The 22,699-nt window shown below is 44.0% G+C and overlaps 1 long non-coding RNA gene across 1 annotated transcript in view; it reads left to right on the top strand.

Annotated features, from left to right (window-relative positions):
* LOC115334179 overlaps positions 1 to 19,510 on the top strand; it is a 142,854-nt gene extending 123,344 nt beyond the window's left edge. The window contains exon 4 of the long non-coding RNA XR_003921064.2: positions 19,422 to 19,510. This is a non-coding gene — a long non-coding RNA (uncharacterized LOC115334179). The remainder of the gene's footprint in view (positions 1 to 19,421) is intronic.
* Positions 19,511 to 22,699: the final 3,189 nt, after the last annotated feature.

Here is a 22,699-nt window from a genome sequence, read left to right as displayed (position 1 = left end):
GGTTAATTAGTATCTGTGCTGCCCTTGTGCCTACCAGAGTTATTCACAAGGGATCGTGGTCTCATTAGGTAGGACTCCCATAAAGACAATCCTTCTGTAAGTGGTTTAATATCTGTGTGCGTGCATGGAAATTTTTTGCTCTTATCAGCAGAAAAAGTCAGATACTAAAGGGACCAGAAATGGAAATACTTTAGAGTGACACAAAACCTGCACACTATTGAGATTCTGATTGGGTCCTTAAAGAGGATTTATTTTCTCTTGTATTTTCCTACACATTGGCTTTCTCAACCTGCTTTAGGGCTGAATTCAGGCACCAAGAGCTGCAAAGTGCAACCCTCTGAAAGACCCTGCCTGCACTCCTGGCTCTTGTGCGTTAGAGGTAACAGCCAGCATGGCAATGATCCGCTCCCTTTGAGCATCACCGGGTGCGTGGTGGTAAAACCGGATTAATGTTGCATGGGCCTATCAGCCCGCGTTGGCTGAACACAGCAAATATCAAAGGTAATGCAATGTTCCTCCTTAGGGTAGAGAGGGGAAAAAAGGCAGAATGACCTTTTATCTGTGAAAGTGAATGGACACGGGAGTGTCTATGTCTGGAAAACAAGAGGCAGAGGGGTCTCGCTGAATCAATACCCCTGGCTGAATCTCCTGGTGTAAAACAGAAGGGGAAAGCTGAGAAAAGCCATGGGTTTTGTGCCTCTGTCGCTGTGCATGTCGCACACCTTTGACTTGCATATCCCCTGTCTTTCCTTCTCTCTTTGCTTCCCTGTAGCACAGAACTGACCTGTTCTCCAGTAAGTGGGATATTGCAGCAGAAAATCTGGGTTTCTGCTGGAGCTTCCAGACTGATGGTGGTCCCCACCATGCTGGCATAGGGATCTCTGCCCTGTTGCCCAGCAGGTCTGGTTCCCAGAAGGCTTTGCAGCTTGAAAAGGGCTTTTCACATAAAAAAATGGGTACTGCCACCTTGGATCACATATCTTTGAGAGAATTTGTAGCAACCCACACAGATAATTAAGGCAATTGTGTCTGAAAGCTTCTGTGATGGAATTTCTGTGACCAGTGTCAGAGGGATAAGTAAGCACAGTCCAGAGGACAGCTGTGCATCCTCATGAACCCTCTATGAGTTGGGCACTTGGAGAAGCCAAGGGTGGGTGAGTCTGGGCAATCACCTGCCTCTGATCCCCCAGGTCTCAACTGCCCGGGGCAGGGCTGAAGTTCACCTTGCAGTATGTTAGTGTCCCCCAGACATGCTTGCACTCTGCCTTTGCCAGGAAGCGGGATGCAGCGCCAGGCTACGTGTGATGGCATGGTTTCTGGACTAGAGCTAACTCATAGTTAGGCAGTCTCTGCAGGTGGAGTGAATATGTAATGACTTTGCAGAAAGATGGTAAAAAAACTTGGTTTACTGTTGATCCTGCTAGACTCAGGCTGGGGTAAAAAGCCTTAAACATCAAAGCTATTTGTCAGCTTGCTTTCCTTGGAACAGTATAGACAACTCTGAAAGGAAAAAAAAAATTGCAGGGAAGTTAATTTATTTTTTTTGACTACTGCAGTCTGCTTCATAAAAGATCTCTTAGGACAAAGAATCCATGAGATTTATAAAAACCACTAGCAAAATCTGCTTTTTACTGTGCTTTCCTCAGGAAGGAATACTTTCCAACTGGAGAGAGACCATAGCTGCATCTTCTTTTGAATCTTGAAAAGCAGATCACAGGCAAGACTAAAGGAAATAGTGACCACCTGGTTTCTGGAGAGAAGCCCAATTGCTTCATTAAAAAAAGAGGTGTCACATGCTTGTTTCTTAAATCCTGCTAAACACCTGCTTAGCAGCTTTATTGACAGGCTTTTTCTCATGAACATTGAGCTGTTAAGCTGCTCCTGGTTTACAGCAAGAGGTTAAAGGATTTCTCAAAGCTCCCAATGAAAGCCTTACTAACTGGATTAACTGCTAACATGGATTTAGGCTTCCAGTCAGATTAACCCCCATTGCTCAGAGTAGGTTCTTCTTGTTCATCTTTTCTTCCCTTTTCTTCTCTTTTTCCTCCTGGCTTTTCCCTTTTTGTTTGTCAGGAATAAGAGGAAAAATAAGCCTCTGTGCTTGTGTTTGAGCAGTGGGACACCCTGCACTCAGGGGCCTGGGAGGAAGGAGGCTGCTGCTCCTGGGATGTGACCTGGGTATGAAGCAGCAGCGCAGACTCAGTCCCTTGGGCTGGGCAGTTGCCTGGCCCTTTCAGATCTGACTGTTGCTGCAAGGCCTTCAGAATAATGGGGGTAGCTATGATAAGAATAAGGAGAGTTATTGATTGGTCTACAGATTTGGCTTCTGCTTGCCTTTGCTATTCTTTTCCTTAGATTTCCTGGGCAGCATGAGAATCATGAACTCTTATAAAGTAATTTAACTATTTACACACCTGGCTGGGCAGTTAGCAGAGAAAGCAGCTCAAACAGGATAACCCGTGGTCTTCATAGCACCAAAGACCTGGAGTTAATCTAATTTAGGCTGTAGTTAAATGTGTATTGCTTCAGCATCTTAGGAGGACTTAAGGACCATCTGCGCTCCTGCTTTTGGCTGATTGTTTCTGCCGTCGCGCTGGTTTCTGAGCTAGTGCGTGCATTTGTAAGCAGGCCTACAGTCAAACTACCTACTGCCCGATTTAGAGGCATTTTCCCCTCTCCTCTGTGTAGTAACGTGCCTATCCACAAGCAGTCTAGATCCCTGATGAAGGGGTGAATTCGGCAGCCCCACTCACTGCTCTGTGAAGGCCGTGGTCCTGGAGCTGGTCTCTCAAAGTAAGGATCTGCTCCGGCCCGTTTCACAGGACCTGCAGTGCAAGAATCCATTAGCAAATGCTAAAGGATGGCAGGGGAAAGCAAACAGAGACATAGGCTGGAAGGAGCTGGGGCGCAGCAATGTGGCTGCTCTTGCCTGACCAAACTGGCATATGAGTTGATTCCCAGCCCAGAAAAGAGATCAAGGAATTGAGCCAACACTTTTTCTCTTTCCCTGTCATCTGCTTACTGCACAATTCAGACCTCTCAATTACCTTTTTTCCCAGGGTATGACAAGCGATGCAATGGCCACGTGATGTTTAGCACACCGGGGTCACGGCAGTCTCTGGCCCGTGCAAGGAGTTGCAGTGCTTGGCTGCCCCTGGGGAGTGAGCCTTGTACTGGGGCCACTCAGAGCCCCCCCGCAGGGTGGTGGCATGTCCCCAGGGATGGAGCTGTCTCTCTCATTTAGTTCACTCTGTCTGCTGTGCTGGCTCGGCTCTAAGTCCAGCTGGCCCAGGACCACGCTGCTAAACAGAGACTGAAATGTAAGAAACTCCTGCACAGTGTTTGCACCTCGTTTAATATCACCCACGAATGTGTCCAGTGCCTGGCAGCCCTGGGTGCAGCTGGGTCTCACAGTATCACTGAGTTCCTGTGCTTTTTAAACAATGCTCTTTCTAAGCTTGCTGTCTGATGATGCCAGTGGGTACTCAGGAGGTCTAGCAGTCCCCCTGCCTTTCTCTGGGCCCCTTGGGGTTTTGTGCATGTCTGTTCTGCTTTGTGGCCATCGTCCCTCTCAAACTGTTCAGTCTCTGCTCCTCTAAAAGGCATCAGCAGGATCCAGACGACCCTGCTTTCTCATTTCCCTTGAACACTGATCAGCTCTCCCGTGCAATTCTTAATCTCATGTTCTTTGAGTCCCTCCCAGCTGCCTTTATCCCCATCTAATCCATTTTATCTGAATTGCTAGCCTCCATTTCTGGTTTCCCCTCCACCTTCCTTCTCCCCCACCACATGACTCTTTAATCTCCCATCTCACCATCTCCCCTTCTCCTGGGAGAGCAGCTCCTCCTCCTCTTTCCTCCAGCACATCAGGCTTCTCTGCTTTCTCCCTGCTCTGCACCAAACCTCCCCCAGCTGCTCAGCACCAAACCTCCCCCAGCTGCTCAGCATCAGCCTGTTCCTGCCTCATCACTGCCAGGGGATTCTCTCACAGATTTCCTTTACTAATTTCTTCCCGCACCTCACTACATATCCCTTAGGGGAAACCAGGTCACTCGTTTTGTGCTTTCCATCAGCAAATGTCGAGTTCTTCAAGGCAACCGCTCCAGGTGTGTGACACAGCTAATGCTGTCGCCCAGAGGCAATGGTTCTCTGCAAGACCTCTGACAAAGGTTTCAGGTGGTGGCGTTGCCTGTCTGTCCTCTGGCAGGTTTTGCTCTCGACACATGCAAGGACCTCCGGAAACCTCGCAAGCTTGGACAGAGCCACATTTCTCTCTCTGCAGTGCTGGTGGACTTAGACATGCACTTGGGAGCCATCCATATCCTGCCTCCCCCCTTTGGACATCTGAACGGTTATTTGTGGAATTCCTTATGGTTTGACACTTGGCATTTTACAGCACGGGCTTGTCATATCCCTTTTATATCAGATGATAAAAATAATGTTTCCTAGCCCTACGGCCTGCGGTGAGACTGGCCAAAGAAAAGGGAGAGGGGGAAAAATAAAATTAAAAGCTATCAGATAAAAAGGCAGGAAGGAAGTGGGCTGGTTATGGGGTACAAGGGAAGGTCACCCCCTATGATTTAGTGCGGTGATTGGAAAGGGTTATGGGTCGATGATCAGGAACATGGCAAGATACTGCCATAGCACTCTTAACTTAGCACTTTCCTCTCGGGGTACAAATTCACCAGCCCTGTGACAGGCATGAGGAGAGAGAAGTTGTAATCTGGATCTTCCTTTTTGTTCTTACAGATGCTGCAGAGCTCTTCTGAGCTCTGTGCAAGTTGAAACAACCTTAAGTTTCTCCAGTTTATTCTCTCTATTCCTTTAATTCCCCTTGAGCCAAGGGAAGCAAAACCTTTGACGCGTTGACAAGACTTTGCTTCCCACTGCCTGACATTCAAATGCCCCTTTACTGAAAATGCATGGGCTCTGTCTGGGGGAGAGCTCTGCCTTCAATTGCACAGCAGTCAGGAGGCCCCCTGCCCTCCCAATCTTCTTAAGGGGCTGTTTTTGAAGCCGTTCCTCATAGCAACTGTGGCATAAAAGCACTTGAGTGTGACTAAGTATTGGCCTTGATGGATTTCCTAGGTCTAATCCCAGGTGCATTATCCCAGTGTTGGCATTGCAAGAAGAATGATGAATTTTAATAGCAAATCAGAGACTTCCTTGTGGTCACATTCCCTCTCTGAGGGAGCTACCAGCTGTGAGTTCTGAAATGGGCTGTGGCCATCTCTCTGCTGTTGTGGACAGCATAGGGTTGTGAGTCAAGTACTTGCTTGTGTAAGAAGAGGTTGCATTTGAGAGCTCAGCCTGTTGAGCCTGGTCTCTCTCTGCCTTATGTCCCAGTGGGTTTGTTATGGGACAGCCTTCTGGCAACCCTGCCTGTTAATAACAGGAGCAGCTTCTACTGAAGATGAATTCTTTCCCACCAGTGCCAGATAGAAATGCAGATGAGGTGGCATGTCAAAGCTTTTGGGATTTTTCCATGCCACCTCCCACTGCTGGCAGACCCATCATACTCCCAGGACTCCATTGTGCCCATAGGAAGTAACTTAATAATTTCATCCTTGGAACAGGGCTGACTAGCCTGTGGGGCCAATTTCCTTGTAGTGTGCTCCCCCAACACTGATTTACATGAGTGCTTTATATTAGTAAAGTGTGCAATTTGTGATATTTCATAGTTAAGAAATGTCTGCCAGGTGTTATTGGTTTGGTTTTTGGCATGTAATGGCCAAGGTAGCAAGCACTAATAGATGGTTCTCTTTGACCATTTTCAACAGTCACCTTGCCTACTTCTTGCTGACACAGTTCTTATGGTAATTAATGAGCTGGCACATTCCTAGGAGCCTTGTCAATGAATTAATCTCTGCACAGAGGGAACAGCTGAACACAGGTTCCTCTTGTTGTCTCTGGCAAACAGGGGAGATGAAGAACCTGCAGGCAGGCGGTGTCCCTGTCTGTGTAAGGACTCCCTGCTTCAGGGGTGGCTGAAATTATGCATATTGCATATATTTTGTATACTTCTGGTTTTATCCTCTTTCTGTTTTTATCCTCTTGAGCTTTCATGTGTCTGATTAGAGTTTCTGATGTGGTTACTTTGCCTGGTGAGGGAGTGCAGTTCATTATGAACTTGATGCTACAGGAGCAGAGAAGAGGTTCAGCTTCACCAGTTATGTGAAGGCATCTATGTGGAAGCATTTTGTCCAAGTAAGCGAAGAAAGGTGAGATCTAGAAGGATGATCAACCCAAGGAGCTTGTTCTCGATAAACTGTATTTCATGTTTGGTCACACTCTGGAGCAGAGGCTGGAAGTGAAACAAGGGAAAAGATTACCTCCCTGTAGGGCTCCAGACATATGCTTTATCACCGCTGGAGGAAAGGTGTCCATAAAGGCAGCGAAGGAAGATGCCCTTCCTCCTCCCAAGCTCAGCAGATTGTGGGGAGCCCTGTGGCCTTGCACTGCCATCCTTCTCTCCTGTATCTCATTATGCTCAGAGACTCAACAAACTTGAAAGAGCCTGTCCAGGCAGCTCCTCACTGGATCTCCCCAAGGACCACATGTCACAGCTGACCTTGTGCTACTCCCAGTTTGCAATTTTTTTCTTAAACATTGGTCAAAGCCCCTCAATGAATTATCACTAAGGGGTGGGGAAAGATGAATGAGTGGTGGTCTCTGAAGTTGTCTGCAATGTGAATAAAGCAGAAAACACAAATGTGAAGAATTTGTGGCTAAAAACAAAGCTCTGCCTTGAGACTTCATTGGGGTCTGAGTTTCTGTTGGCTTCCTTGAGCCATCTTCTGGTAAGTGCATCAGTGGATCATTGTAAATCCTGTTCAATGTTCAGGAATCTCTCCTGAAGAAGAGGAGGAATCTCTCCTTCTCCAGTATGACTCTCCTAAAGGAAAAGGTTTTGCGCTTCTGCAGTACAGGTGGAAACAAGTCAATAATGTGGGTCAGGGCAAGCCCAGGATTTGATTCTACTTTGTGGTCAGGGTTTTTTTTCCAATACAGTACTTGAAAAGCTGTCAAGAGAGGGAGAGGAACAGCTTCTGAGGGGAAACCAGCTCTGTATTGCAGTGTGTTTTGGTCTTATATGGCTAAATAAGAGCCAATGAATTCAAAGGTTAACAGATGTATATTCTTCATAAAGTTTGAAGTAACTCTGAAACATCCAGCACTGGGTCTTTGGTTGTGAATCACCTGGGCAGAAGGATATTTAACTTTTAAGTTTAGGAGCTGTTCCCAGACTACTAGGCTAATAACCTGGTTATACAGTCAATGTTGTATTAGAAGTCCCAGGGCTGCTGGTATTGATCCCAGTATTGGCCTAAAGTAACTCGTGCCTCTGTTAGGAAAGAAAATAGTATATTTGCTTGAGGGACAAGGTGATCTGTGAGACCTAAGAAACAGTTGTTTTCTTAGAGTGTCTAGGAGTGAGGCATGGAATTTATCATCTGGTTTAGTATTTACTTGCTCTTTCCTCTCTAGTTGCTAACCCCAAACCGGCATGGGGAAACCTCTTAAGGCTATGGCATATCTCTGCTTATTTGATTGCCCAAGAGATTGGAAAATGGTCTAAACCAAGGTCAAATCCATCCACAGGTAGCGAGGGGATTGACTTAGGTAAGGAAAGGATGGAAACTGGCTACGGTTCTGCACTGAAGCCGCTGCCTAAGCTCTCAGGGGACAAGTTGGATTATTTCTTGTCTGTGGGATACTGGCTCTCCCCAGGACTGTGCATGTTTCCCCTTCATTGTCGCCAAAGACATCTCAGTGATGAAAACAAAAGAAAAGTAGCATGACTTTTTTATAAAAATATATTTCCCATTTTGGTTGAAAAGGGAATCTCCTATGCCTTTACTTTTCTAAAATCATACAGGTGCATCAGAGCATTTCCAAGCCAATTTGTCATCATTTCAACAACTGACTGCCTCTAGTAACAGAGAGGACAGTGCAGCTGGGTGCTAACCCTTTGATGTACAGGTCTGTTTGACCCAGCTCCAACCCACAGTATCAGAAGGACTTTCACAGTGTTTCTTCAGCTTCAGTGGATTAGACTGAGCTGGATTTTGCACTGATATTTCAGTTGTACTTTTATTAATGTAGAATTACTCTAAAAATGTCAGCTGGAAGAACACATGAATACTGCACTTATACCTAAGGACATTATTATGGTCAGTGATGCAGCTAACACACACATGTCCAGTCCAGCATAGATACAGTGACTGTCTTGCTCTATTGAACTGCTAAACTATTTTTGGTTCACATAAGTGCTTCAATACTGCAATGATAAACAGACCAGAAATTTCTACAGAGAGCTGAAACATTTACCTACCTCTGCCTTGATATTGCAGAATCCCTAGAGATTTATGGTAAACTGATCTCATTTGTGACCCCTAAGAAAGAGGTAGATCCATCCCAATCTAATGGCTGAACGAAGTTCCTCTAATTTGTTTACTTCTTTTTGAGAGTATTCACAGCACAGGGTGTTAGCCAGCTAATTTAGATGGCAAAGCTGATCAATGGGAAGACAGAGGCTCCCTCTGTAGTCCTCAGTGTGAGAGTGGTGTTTCCAGAGGAAAACTCTGAGCTGAGAGGTGGCTCAGCTCTTTCAGATGAAACTTTCCACAGAGATCTGTTGTGTGGCTGTAAGTTAGCAAACCAAGCTTCATCTTCACGAAGAAAGGAAGGAAACTTGCCAAAAAAGTGCAATATGAGTCAATAAAATAAAAATGTTCTGGCAACCCTCACGCTAGAAACCGCATTGTGTGCCATTTATATTAACTATCCTTTTCAGCTTACAGAAGGCTATAGGTGGTTGCTTCAGTTGTATCACACAGCACAGAGTTCCAGTGGTTATTTTTGCTTAAACACTTGAAAGTGTTTTCTTTATAGATCTTCTAAGCAATTTCTGGTTTAATTGTGCAGATTGTCCCAAACTGCTTTCTCAAATGTCAGTGAAAAAGCAGAAGTGCCAAATACAGTATTTTATGTTCGTGACCACGCCTGTGCTGTATCATCTCATTCATCTTTCTGATTTCTATTCAATAGCCATCATCTTTATAGCTTTTCTCCATGGAGAAAAATCTCTATTATCCTTACAATCCTTTTTGAAATTGTGTTAATTTTTTACCATTTCCTCTTAGGTTTATGACACAGATCTGATCACAGCACTCACCAAGGAGATTACTTGTGGTTTCTCTAGTGCACAGCACATTGGTATTTTCTGTTTCCCAATATTTTGACTCTGGAGCAGATGTTTAAACACCACAGATGTTTTGAGCAGATGCGTCAGAGTGTTTAAGCATGCTGAGCTGATTGAAATGACCTTTGTATTCTCAGGCCTTCTTTTCCTCACCAGACATTACAGTGAGTTTAGATCCTTTCAGACAAACTATCCCAACACTTGCCATTGTCTACAACAAACATTGTTTGAAGCTGTGCTGACCAGCTCGCTCGTATTTGGTAGTCTTTCTGAAATGCCTCATGAGATCTTTCAAGTCCTGTTTAATTCTCTATTTCCCTGTAGGTTTTTCCATCTCATTATTCATTCTTTTGCTTCCAAAAGCTAATAGATATCTCCAGACCTTGCACTGACCATAAGACTTTTATGGTTCTCTTTTCTTCTACCTTGAAGGCCTTCTACGGAATCCAGGCAAACGCAGTGCGGCTCTTTGTCTCCCTCAAGTGACTAACACAGATACCAACCTCTGTGCAATTGTAACATCCTCCTGTGAATTAAACCCTAAGGTGTGCTGTTCCCCTTGAAGAAGCTCATCTGTGTTTTTTTTTCTCTTATTTCTCTGGAACCATCAATCTGCAGGTTTTTAAAAAGAGGCTTTATTCTTTGCCTGGAAAGGTCAGGATGAGAGGATGATGGCCTCAGACTCTCCTCTGACATTGCTGCTTGGGTAGAAAAAAGATATGAGATGACTGCTCCAGACCCAACATTTTCCAAGACATCACCTCTAACTCGTCTTACTTTCTAGCAGTCTGAAAAATTCCACATTTAAAATTTACGCCCGGGTCTGTCTCAGTAGCTGCAGTGGTGAGGGCAGACCTTGCTGAACTGGCTAAGGAGAAGTGAAGGTGGCTGTGCTGCTTCAACCCAACCTGCCGCATCCTCATAGGGCTGCGTGGCACTGCGTCGTCTCCTTGGCCTGGCAATTTCTGCCCAGAGCTCATTACGCATCGTTACTAAAGTTGTGCTGAGGAGATCAGAGCCAAGTTTGCTTCTAGATACCTTAACTCAAGCTCAGGACATAGCAGAATTGTCCTTCGGTTCCTTTGTCATATATACCTGTCTTTTTTTCGCGGTGTCCTTTAGATCTTTGTATACAAAGACAGTTTTTCCAAAGTCACCAGACGCAGCTCCAGTCAGGGCAGCGGCATGTGTATAACTAACATGGGGGACACTTGAAAAGATAGATTCCCAACTGACTGTCTCCATTCGCAGCAGCAATGATTAGCCCAGCTCTGAATGACAGAGTGCAATAAAATGGAGACAGCTCTGCCCTTGATGCATAATAAGTGAAAGACTAGTGGGAAATACCTTGGAAAAACTTTCCTACATTTAGATTGGATGAGTGAGCACAGCCCTTTTCTCTCTGTCTTTCTCTTCACTCAGTTGCAGCAGCAGCCTAGAGCTGAGCCTTTGGTGTCTTTGCCCTTCTCTTTTCTACCTCCTTTTGCAACTCCTAGGATGAAAAAATAATGTGGCTTTTCTAGCGTCCTAACCCCATTCTGTCATTCCTGCTACACTCTTGTGAAATGCGCGTTATACTACAATAAAGCTGGTGTGCAGTCAGCATGGAAATGGTATTGGCAAAGCTGTAATGGAGGCAGCAATTTATGACTGCAGCCAGGTGGAGTTCTGAGGGATCGTACCTGAGCTAACATTACCTTGCTGCGAGCCACTGAATTCAGGTCTATCATTTTGGGCAGGTAAATCTCTTGGTGCTATTCAAGTGTGGCTACCACAGTGTTATCTTTTCTTTGAAAAAAAAAAACCCAAAAAAACCCCCCTTTTGATTAGAATGAATGCCAGTCACTTGTCTCACATTTAAGAAGAGCTAATAAGAAGCAAGTATAAAGAGAGTAGAACAGGTGGTTCAAAATGAAAAATATTTTGTTATGATTAATTCTTAAGTATGCACATTTTTACATCATTAATACCTGGAATTAGGCCAAGTGGAGCTGACCAGTCAAGGAGAAATTTTGTGGCTGCCTGACCTTGGAGTTTATAACTCCTTGGGCCAGAGAGGCAGGGGGACGCGTACCCCACCAGGCACAACTGATTACCTCTTCCTTCCCCTGTCTTCACAGCCCAGTGCCTGGTCTCAAGCAGCTGCCCTGCTTGCTCGCTCACCCCTTTGCCACAGCTGATGCAGGCTGAATCCTAAGTCTCTTGAGATATGGCTGCAGAGTTTTTGAGGGTGGTGCTTTGAGAAGTCACTGATTGCTTTCAGACTCCAATTTTCCCTTCCTATCCCATCTGCTGTCCCTGAAGAAGTGGGTACATCCCTCAATGCAGGACTGGCCTAGGCACAGCTGGAGAGAGTGCATGTCCTGACACAGGCTTGAGAGAGTTCTTAACCTTGGCTTGAACCTCACGATCCTGATGTCCCTTTCCTTTCTCCCTTTTCTCTACCCTCATCATCTCTGCTGAGGCTGGATGAAACACAAAGGTAAAAAAGTCCACAGATTCAGGGGCTGGAAACATGGGGAGTTACGAGCTCCATCTGTTTCAGCCACTCCAGTGCAATTGGGTTTATGTTCCCAGAACGGGTTACGCCTTAGCTCTCTTGAATTTCCCCTTTCCTGCTCTGTCAGCACCATGGATCACACCCCAAATTTCACCTCGGATGGGAATTCACTCAACAGTTCTTGCTACAGAATTATGCAAGAAAGGAAATTCAGAGAAGAGCATGCAGTTAAAGAAGAAAAGTCTTCTCTTGGTTATAGCTGTGAGTTGGGTAAAAATCAGAGTGAAGATAATATGCCCTTCCCCATCCACTGCCACCTTCCCCACCCTATTCAGAGCAGTGCTGCTAAAAAGCTGGTGCACCCTTCATGCCTTTAATATCTTCATGTAAATAGTTTTATCATCCCTCTCAGCCAAGGTATCCGTCAGCTGCTAAAGGCATCATTTTCTGTTTATCTTCTTATAAGCTGCTGCTCCAGCGGAGCTGCAAAATTAACATTGTGCTCAGCAAAATGGTCTATGTAAAACAAGGGCAATTTATACAGAAATATCCATAATCCTTCACATTAGAATTTGGCTGTTAAAATTCTGGCACCTCTCGGAGGTCACTCTAACCTAGTTAAGTTCTGTTAAGAAAAGCTGTTATTACGGCTCACAGCTTTTTTTCCTACAATATTGTCTCCTTTGGCTTGCGCACTTCAGCGCTCACCTCTACTTCCCCTACCCTGCTGTCTGCCTCTCCCGATTTAAATTGCATTACTTTCTGTCATACATTATTGAAGACTAAGCTTAACTACCTGGACACCATGAAAAGTACTCAATAGTGGGGTTAAAGTTCCTGCAGTATTTCCTTTTCTTGTTTCTTCTTCTCCCTCTTTGGGGTTTTGACCATGAATGAAGCACGTTGAGGGAGGCTGCCTGTAGAAAAGGTGCTGAGCTGGAACAGAACAGATGTGAATTCAGTTCCCTACTGTGACATGGGTTTCTTGAGTGTCCTTGGATATATCATTTTATTTCTCTCTTCTTTTCTGTCTCTCATTCTGCCTTATTCCCTCCCTCACTGCTTTACACACGATAATATTTACTTTCACCCTCTAGCATATCTCAACGTGTTTTTTCTCCCAGAGCAAATCATATTAACCAATGTGTACACAGTACTGTGGAGAGTAGGATTTCAGTCTCTGGACCTCAAATTTGATAATACCACACAAATAAATACATTAAATAAATACCTCTCCTTCCAGCTCACTCAGCATTAGTATACGCTGTTTGAAACAGAATGATGCTAAGGTTAAACTTGATCTCTCTTGCCTGAGGCTTTTAATGAAGTAAAAAGGAGAAGATTTCATTCCAGTGTTAGTGTGGCAAGTCTATGACCTTAAATGGAGTCCTGCTGAATTTATCTGGGGGGTAAGCACACAACTATGTAAATATTTAGAGTCACTGGCTTCCTGGTACTTCCTTGTGCAATATTCCCCTTCATGTACTGAATAGCAAAACCTGGATCACCAGCTGTCCTGCTTCCATGGCAGAGGTCTCATGAGCATGTCAGGGTGTGCGGCAGGTCCTGGCTTCTTATAGGACAAGTTCCAAGGGAACACTTGTAGAAAAAAAATGGCACTTTGCACTTCAAGACAGAGGAGAATTCCCCTAGCAGGCGTGGGGAAAACATCTCCCTTGCAAAGGAATATAATCAGATGTTTCTGGAACCCTGACATGACAACAGATTGGCTTTCAGGTCCTAAGTGCCATTGCAAAGTAGAAAAATGCTTATGCCAGTGTAAGTGGGCAAACCAAGGGTGACACACAGTGTCTGGTCAAAGAATCCTTGGGGAGTACTCCACAGGGATGTCCTGTCTTCTGGCAAGCAGATAAAGCAAACCTTATTTCTCCTTTGTAGGTGGCAGCATGAAGTTGCAAGATGTTCACTCTAAAGATGTGCTTGGCACAACTCATGGTAGAGTCCACATTCCTCATAATAGAGATAAAAGTGACTAAATCAAGGCTGCAGACAACAGCACCCTTGAATGAAAGGAAGTATCTCCCCCCATGCAGAAAGCAAAGTAATTACATTCACAGGACCCCAGAGAGCTCCTATCTCTACCACTGATATGAAGAAACAGACTGAGAAAGATCAGTCTGACAAACAATAATATATTTATACTGCAGTATCAAAAGGGCACAGGCACTGGACCTTGGGAATGTTGCCTTTCTCATTTAGGGCCCTTATCTGATAATGGCAGGACTGTTCCCTCGTGTGTTAGATTATGAAGCTACTCCAGGATATAGAGACTCCTATACTGTAAAGTTTTGCATTGGCAGAGGAGTGTATTTCAGTGGCCCAGGACAGGGTGCTGTAGTTAGATTCTGATTCAGCAAGGACACACCTAGCCTTCACCATGCAGGTAGTTTTGGAGGTATTAGTGAAACTAATTGTATTAGTGGAAGCTAGTCCATTGTTTAAACGTCAAGTAAAATAAAGTGGCAGCAGTTCACTTGTCTCCTTGGTATAACACACTGCAGGTTATTCTGAGCAGCCCCCTGGTTTGTTGAGAGGTTTGCAAGGACTCTGCAGTTTCACTGCAGGAGGCTTTGTTATAGCTGTCTTTGACCATGTCCTTGGGATTTTGAGCAGGCTGGGGTCTCTTTAGTAGCTTTACAGGATCAGAGAAAAAACAGGGGAGAAAGGGCTTTAAGAAGTTTCTTTATCCATTTTCCTCCCCCTTTAGCAAGGATCAGCTGTCTATATATATCATTTCTGATGGATGTTTGTTCTTTAAAAGCCTCCAACAGTGAGACTCTACCACGCCCCAGGCAATCCACTCCAGTCCCCTACTCCCCTCACTGTTAGGAAGCTTTTCCTGATGTCTAACCCTCATATCTCTTCCTGCCACTTAAGCCCATTATTTCTTATGCTAGCCATCCTGGTCATAGCAAACAGATTTCCTTTCTCTTTCCAACAGCCTTTTTACAATTGCTCTGTCCATTGTTTTTCTCTTCTCTGTCTGAACGACCAGCTCCCTCATTGCTTATTTATAGATCACGGTCTTTGATGTTAGACAGTTCACATTTCTGTTCTCTGGAATTTCTGCAATTGTTCCACTCCTTTTTTCGAGGTCCAGTGCCCCAAACTGGATGAAACTGAGGTTTTACTGATACAGGCTGAGGGAGAGAAATCAGTTACCTTCAGTTACAACTCATGACATATTCCCATCCTTACCATATACTTGTACGAAGATGATTTTTAACTAGGACAAAAATTGGTGGAACATTATTTTCTTATTGTGGCAATTTAGACTTATCTGATGCCTTTCAGATGATGCTATTAAGTTTTATTACAACTCAGGTTCTTTCTTCAAATCGTTAAATCTCTAGGACAGCTAGTACTGATAAGGTGACCGTACTTCCATCAGTCTTTGCTTTGAGTGTTGACATTTGAGTGGGTGCTGATAGCTGTTCCCAAGGAATCAGCGTTGCTCTATGATTACCTAGTCTCACAGATCCTGACTTTGAAATTAGAGTGTTTGGAGGTTGATTGTGGTATTTTTGTCCCCTAAGAGACAATGAGATGGCTGATATTGGACACGTGCTTCCAGTCAAGCAAATGGGAGCCAGCTGACCACTTTTCTCACTTTTCCTATCGTAACTTCCTTTCGGAGATCCTTTCATGTGCTTTGAAGAAAAGCCAGGCTAGGAGACTTATCTCTGCGCTGATACAGCATAGGGACAATTTCTTCCCATTACTGATAACAGACTATCACCCAAACACAGAGAAAATGAAAGAAGAAAGGGCAGTGTGACTTCACCTGCCTGAAGGACACTTGTGTTGGATCCCACTCTGAGGCTGACATAAATGTGATAATGAGACACCCACAGAAATGATGAGAAAGAGCAATCCAAGTCTGAGTCCTGATAGTAGCCCTGATGGCAGAGGATCATGTTTCATACCGTCTTCTTGGCTCTGATGAGCACATGAGATAAAAACTTTTGTTGTTAAGGGAGAATGGTGGATTTGGCAAAACAAGGACAGAGATGAAACTTCTCTCCTCCAAGGAAGTCCCTGACTGTGGCCTTCGACTTCAAAGGAAGGCTTGTAAGGAACAGCTGATGTTGAGAGGAGATGGGAAGCTTTGAAAAGTTTTGGTGTGTTTTGAGTTAAACCTTCCTTGCTTCTTCCCCTTCCCATTGAGGCCATGTGCAAGCCCACCTCCATGTTTGTGTCTTTGTGTTCACTTCCCTGGGAAGGACCCTCAAAGGCTCAGAGATTATCAAAGAACCTGTAATGAAAACAGGTCAATTTTCCACAGCTCTTGAGTCTGGATTGAGCTTTTCTGCTAAAATATAAAAATTCAAAGAAGAGCGTTGCACTGCTATGAAAGGAGAGAGGAGACAGACCTTTTTTTCCTATTTTTGGGGCTTTGCGGATGACTCCAACAGGTAACATGTTCCTAACTCTGAATGTCTTCAATAAAATCCAAATTTAATCTGTTGAGATCAAGGTCTCTCCTTTCATATTGTCATTTTTTTAGATATAAGGGCTTCCTCTCATTGCACGGTGTGAATCCTATTTAAAAAGGACCCCCTGACAGTGATGTTCTTTAAACTAGGCCATTAGTCTTGTGACAGTGCACCAGGCAATTAAGAGTGAGTTAGTGAAGCTAACTTCACATTGCCTTACTCAGGTTCTTCGAAGAAACGTAACTTGGTCTAAGGAAATCAGAAAGGGAACACTATAAAATGCATAAATGGGGACACCGTGGATGGGACAGCAAAGCACCTGGAGGGCTTTTAACCCTGCATCGAGTCAGAATCTTTGGTTTGGCACAAATCTGCTGGTGCGACCTTCTAAAAAAAGCCCCATGGCCTGAGATTCACTCAATGCAACCATAGCCATCACAAAGACAGGTCTGAATCTAGGGAGATTCAGGTGCCTAGACTTGTAATGCTACTATGGATTCCCAGAAGTATGAGAGACATCCACATTGGGCTTTCTGGAGGCCCAGCACTTTCAGAAGTCAGGTGGGAGACCCTCAATTATCTGAAGTGGTAACAAACACCTGTGCTTAGGAACCTGATTGATCCCATAAACGGCCCTTGGAGAGATCTAGAATCTCCAAGGACAATTCAGCCCATCTAAAGATATCTGTAGAAAGTAGAAGTGTGACGGGTTTGGGAGGAAACTCCAAACCTTGTTCTTGGATTTGCCTATTATTGCAAATCTACAACTCAGTCCTCACATGGCGTAGACCCAGTACCATCTAACCTTAGGCTCTGAACCTGCTGGTGAACTGGTGCAAATGGGAAGGATGATACAAAACAAGGACCATAACAGCGTTGTGCTAAGGAGAAAAACTGGTTCACTTTTGAAATCATCATAAAGGAAAATGAGAAGAAACATGGAAACATCGAATTCACTTTTAATTGCACAGATGTAGTCACATGGTAAAATAAATGAAGAAGGAAGATTTTTAACTGTCTCAGTATTCAGGACATGTTTTCACCCTAATATGCTGTGATTCAGATTTGCTACAAAACCTCAGGCTGCAATAGAAAAGAACCTGTTTTGTTATGTATCTCTATCAGATTTTCTTGCTCATAGCTATAAACACCTGGAAATCCCAGCAGCATCAGCAAAGCGCTATGCTGTCCTCATGCTCAAGAGAATGTAAGAGAAGCTGACTGACGATTGTGTTGACTGGACCACAACAGCCCCGGCACATTTAACTTCAAGACGTGGTCAAATGCTTTGTCAGGTCCCCACATACTGTGAGCTGTAATATGTACTAACTGGCAGTTGTGCTTCTTGAAAGCATGCTACATGGAAGCAACTTCTCTGCCACACGTGGTCTGGATGTTATGGTCATGCTAATTAGTCCATGACCAATGCTCCCACCCTTCCCTGTCCCATAGATATGCTGTTGTTTCATACCCTGCCATTCAGAGGTGTGATAAAAGGCATTAAAAGCAGAGGGGGTTTTGTCTTATCTCTTTGAATTCCCTTGCTTTGTGGGTTGCATTTCAATTCCAAATCTTATCTGGATTCAGCCTTGTGGGGGTTTCATTAGATCTACAGAAAGAATGGAACACTGAAAAATACAGAGAGAGGCAGGAGAAAGACTAGCTTTACAGTTGCATTTGACCCAAAGGACTGAGCTAACATATTCTTGGTGGTTCAGGTTTTGGATATTATAGAGTTGTCATATAGAACAAGCTTGTTGGCTCTTTTTCTCAGTATACACGATGAGGTTATATATTTATTTTAGAAAAACACTTAGCTAGAAGGAAGACAACATGTAGTGAAAGATAAATTATGCAGATAATGTTCTATTATGTGCACAGAGTAAAAAGTACAAGGGACATGAATTTCCCCAGGGAGACACCTCTGAGAAGGGAGGCTGGGACAACACACAAAATAAAATGAAATAAAATAAAGAAGAAGATGAAGGAAAAAAAACCAGAATTGGAAGTATTAAGTTCTGGCAGATTTTGCCTGAAGGAAAACGAAGACTGAATGAGAAAAGATTGTACTGGGGGCAATTCCTTCCAAAGAAAGGACTTCGTATTGGCTGTGTCACTTATCAAGGTCACTACTCCAACTCCTGAGGACAGCGTTTTGACCCTGCAGGTATCTATGGAGCTTGGAGTGAGTGACTAGAAAGTGTGAAAAGAATCATTGTAGAAAACAACTGGCAGCATCTCCTCCCTCCAGGCTTTCCCTTTGCTCTGAGGTGGGGAACGCACTGGCTTTTTATAGTTCTGGTCTGTGCTGTATGGCCTGTTGAGGCCTGGCAGGATCAGTTCCTGTGGGTTGTGTGGCAATGCAAGATCAGATACAGCAGGAAAAGCAGCCCCTGGTCTTATCAGGAACGGGCACAAAAGCACTGCTGAGGGTGGAGTAATAATTGTACTTGAGCAGCAGAACACAGAGAGAGTCTCAGCGGGCAGTAATACTTCATTTCATCAGGAACAGCAAGAAGATGCTTCTCTAAAGTCTCTCTTGTTTCACCCCTAGAGCTGTACCTTGTAACAGCAGGTCTCAAAGCTGGCGTTTCGAATCAGTCCCTGTAACCGCTTGCACTGATGCTCAGCTCCACTGCAGCAGTCCTTCTGATACGTTTGTGCTTCTCCTGCACAGTGCGGTGGGCTGAATTGTGCTCAGGTGAACAAACTGAGGGAATAAAGTAGGTTGGGGTTTTTCCAGCCCTTGAGGTAGGTCCATAAGGTGGTAGTCTCCTCCTGTGACTCGGTGCACACAGGTTTTCCTCCGTGTGTTCAGCCTCAGAGTCTCTGACCTGGCTTTTGGAGTCCTTGAGATGAAGTACTGAAGGGATACAGTATTTCACAGGGTATGCTGCAACCATGGGCAGAAACGTCATTGGCTCTTCCCATGTGGCTGCTATCACAAGCTTCGCTGCAGATAAAAGATGAGAAAACAAATCTAAGTGCTGGAACCCCTTTGGCTCTACCTTCACATATATGTTTGAGGTAACCACTGTGCTACGTATTGACCTCCTGCAAGCAGCCGCTGTAAGAATCACTCCCATTCTCTGCGCTCACCATACTACAGCCCCACATTAAGAAAACAAGCCTATCAGTCTTTTGGGTTTGTGTTGACACTTGCAGGTTCAGAGACATTTTGTTTGTTTTCCTTATTCTCTTCAGTGCATAACTGACCAGCTTGCGTTCATGTTTTCTCTCCGTTACAGCTTTCTACCAGGCATTAGTCACAACTGGAGACTGGACTAATTTGCTGATGTTGTACAAGGAATTGTCTCTCCTGGAGACCTGGCTGATGTGGTCAGAACTCAAAAATGCCGTTCAGGCAAGTGGTTCTCTGTTTATTTTCGCTCAGGTCATTGAGGCTCCCTTTTCCTTGTCACATCTTCCCGCCTCCCTTGCTACGTAAATCTTTTTTCCTCTGTCTTTTGAGTTGCTGGCTCCTTGCCCTCAGATCTAGGATGGCATGCCTTTCACAGCATCAGCACCACAGGTTTGAGGGATACAGGAGAAGAGGGTCCAACGTATTGCTTGTAGCTAATATGCTGTTATGCCTTGCTTTCCTTTTCTGCTGTCTCCTTTCTACAACTACACCTTGGAGGCCAAGCAAAGAAATAAGTCCAAATGGCTTGCTTTCTGCTCACCCTCCCTTTCTGGTTAAAGGTATAGTGAGTGGTTGCATGTAGACTCTTGTTTTTCATAGCCACTGGTGGTTCTACCATCTGTGAATTTGTCTAATCCCAATAGAATTTATTTGCCTTGACTTAAAATTATTCCCTATTCCCTTTGTAATAGCTGCTGGCAAAGCTGCTGTGCTCCTGATGGATTTTGTTAGGTCTAAGTTTGATAGCTTACTTATGACAAAGACCAGCAGTCTGTTAAAATGGTATCATCTCTGCATTTAATACTTCTCTGCCCCCCAGCTCTCATTTAATCTAAGTATTAAACATCATTCACAATGTTGCAAAAAGCGGTTGCTGTTTGCAATATTAGGAAGAGAAAGTCATAGGAAATAATGGATAAAAAGGTAAGTACTGAACATCAGCATCTTTGGTTGTTGTATATTGATAAAGGATAAAATAACTGCTGTCTCATACCCTGCTCCTGAAGTTTTCCCTTCTTGACATAATGGCCTATATGATGATGAATGTCTCTCTATCATCAGTATCCTGTCTGTGGACTCACAGATTTCTTGTATTTGTGCTGTTATTTACAAGTAAAATGTTTTCAAGTTTTATTCTTGGCCTTTCCTTGTATTGCCCATAAGTGTATCTTCTCCTGTCAGTATCTGCTTCTGTCATTTAGCAGTACTTTAGAAAACAGCTGGTGCCGCCAGGGTAAACGTTTAAACAGTGTCCTACTCTGACAAAATTCTGCTTTATCAGCAAACCATGTTGTGCATATTTCTCTCATTGTTTTGCAAATTGCAATTACAAAATGCTTTTGCATTTAAACAGGATCTCTCTGACCTAAGAGATAGTAAAAATTATGTTAGAGAGGGCACAGTAACTTGATGCTCTGACCTACCCTAAATAGCTGGACTTGTTTCACTTGGGCAAATTATATATTTATAACAACCCATTATGTCATCAAAATACTTCAGCAGAGATGCTGCAGCTCCAACCTACATGAATATTCTTTTGAAGGGCTAATCAGAAGAGATATACCATCAAGATTATGTGCTTTAAAAACACTGTTCTAGACAGCACTGTCCAAACTAGGCAACAATAATCAATCAGTTCTGATTAATCAGATCATATAGATTCTTGCTACTCACTAGTTCTCCATGATCTTAGTTCAGATCAAATCTTAGGCTGGAGACATTAATTTTGTGCCACTGTTTGAAAATGAAAAACCTTTCTCTAGATCACATCAAATTGATGCTCATGAGGTGCCTTACTGAAAGCACCAGGATATACTTGAGGATTTCAGCTTAAGAACCTTCCCCAGGTCCTTCCTGCCTTTGCTTACCCATGTGTACCTAACAGGCTATGTAAGAACAATATCTCATTCTCATTTAAGTAGTCTTTACACTACAGGGACCGGTTGGTGGTCTCCTAAGTGTCCAGGAGATGAACCAAATAGAAGATTTTGAAAATAAAACCAGCTCTGTGTGCTACAGCCAGAGCAGAAGGCAAGGGGAGTGTATGATGATTGCTGTGCTGAGTTACCCCTGTCTCCTTTCATTGAGCAAGCGGCTAGCTGAAATTCTTTGATGGGCTGGAAGTGGAGGTTCAGGGACAACGTACTGTGTCATGAAACAAGCAGATCCAGTGCAAGCCATCTTGTTAGGTGAAGGTATAGGAGGTTGTAGGAACTGCACGTTGCACGTAACTAAACAGAGAATGTTAATTTCCACAAGGGTTTATTCAGATACTTTCATGGCTATTGAGATAAAATGTAAATCATGAGAACAGATGACTTAGCAGAAAATAAAATATTTTTTAAACCAGAGATGCTCCTCAGTGCTTTTCAAGGGAAATGCCTGGCGATGCATTCCACAGTAGTGCAGCAACTGTAGGCATTACTGTTTTTAGCTTCTGCTCTAGAAGAGATAAATGGTATGTGCTGAAGAAATTGGGCAGGATTATGTGTGCCAGTGTGTCTGCATGCTAAATATCTTCTGATCTTGCAGTCTCTGTGTGAGGAAACTCCCCTTCAGGGGGATTTCTGTCTGGAGAAGGCACATATGCAGTGAAATATGTTTGTCTGTCCGCTCAGTCAAATGGGGCTAGGACCATTGCTGTTTTGAATGTCTTTGCTTGGCTGCTTTGTGCTTTTGGAAAGCAAGGGGAGAAACAGCTTTAATTCTTGTTTCTTTTTTTCCTAGAGCCATGTTTCCATGACCAAATTTGCAATCAGAGCCCAGTGTTTCCAGCTTTCCTTTGATAACTTAGCAGAACAGCATGGTGCAAAATTTTACCTTTCCCTCTTTTTCCCTTTTAACAGACTTTAGTGCCTCATTGTATGTTAGGAGCATCTCTCATCAGGATTAAAGTAACTTGGTCCCTCTGTCTGCTTTGGATATGCACATGGCACTTCCTGAACCTCAGCTATTCTCTTTGTGCAATTCTGCTAATGAAATCTGGTCATAGAAGAGAGAGTTTGTACTTGTAAATCCATGGCACAGGCAGGGTATTACTGTATTGCTTCCCGTCTGCTGTCACTGAGGTCACTGTTCTGGCACAGAGTGAAACATGAACAGCTGCAGAAATCCAGTGATGGCCTGCTATTGCTTTCTGGAGGGATGAATGTGGAAATAAGTGTCAGGAAAAGGAAATTGCCAGCCATGCTCTCTGTCCTGGCCACTTGCTTGTGGGAAAGGGTTGGCAGGTGGCCTCCATTTCTTCCCTGGAGGATGAGATTATCTTTTTTTTTTTTCTCTTCTATCTGCTAAGCCTCTGCTCAGACAAAACTGCCATAAAATACTTTTACACATGATTATTGACCTCACCCCCAGTTCAGGTCTGACCTTTATCCTACTCCATGGTGGTAATG

The sequence above is a fragment of the Aquila chrysaetos genome, chromosome 22 (genome assembly GCF_900496995.4).
Source record: "Aquila chrysaetos chrysaetos chromosome 22, bAquChr1.4, whole genome shotgun sequence".
Lineage (NCBI taxonomy): Eukaryota > Metazoa > Chordata > Aves > Accipitriformes > Accipitridae > Aquila > Aquila chrysaetos.
The sequence above is the reverse complement of the archived record's forward strand: the minus strand, read 5'-3'. Positions and strand labels throughout refer to the sequence as shown.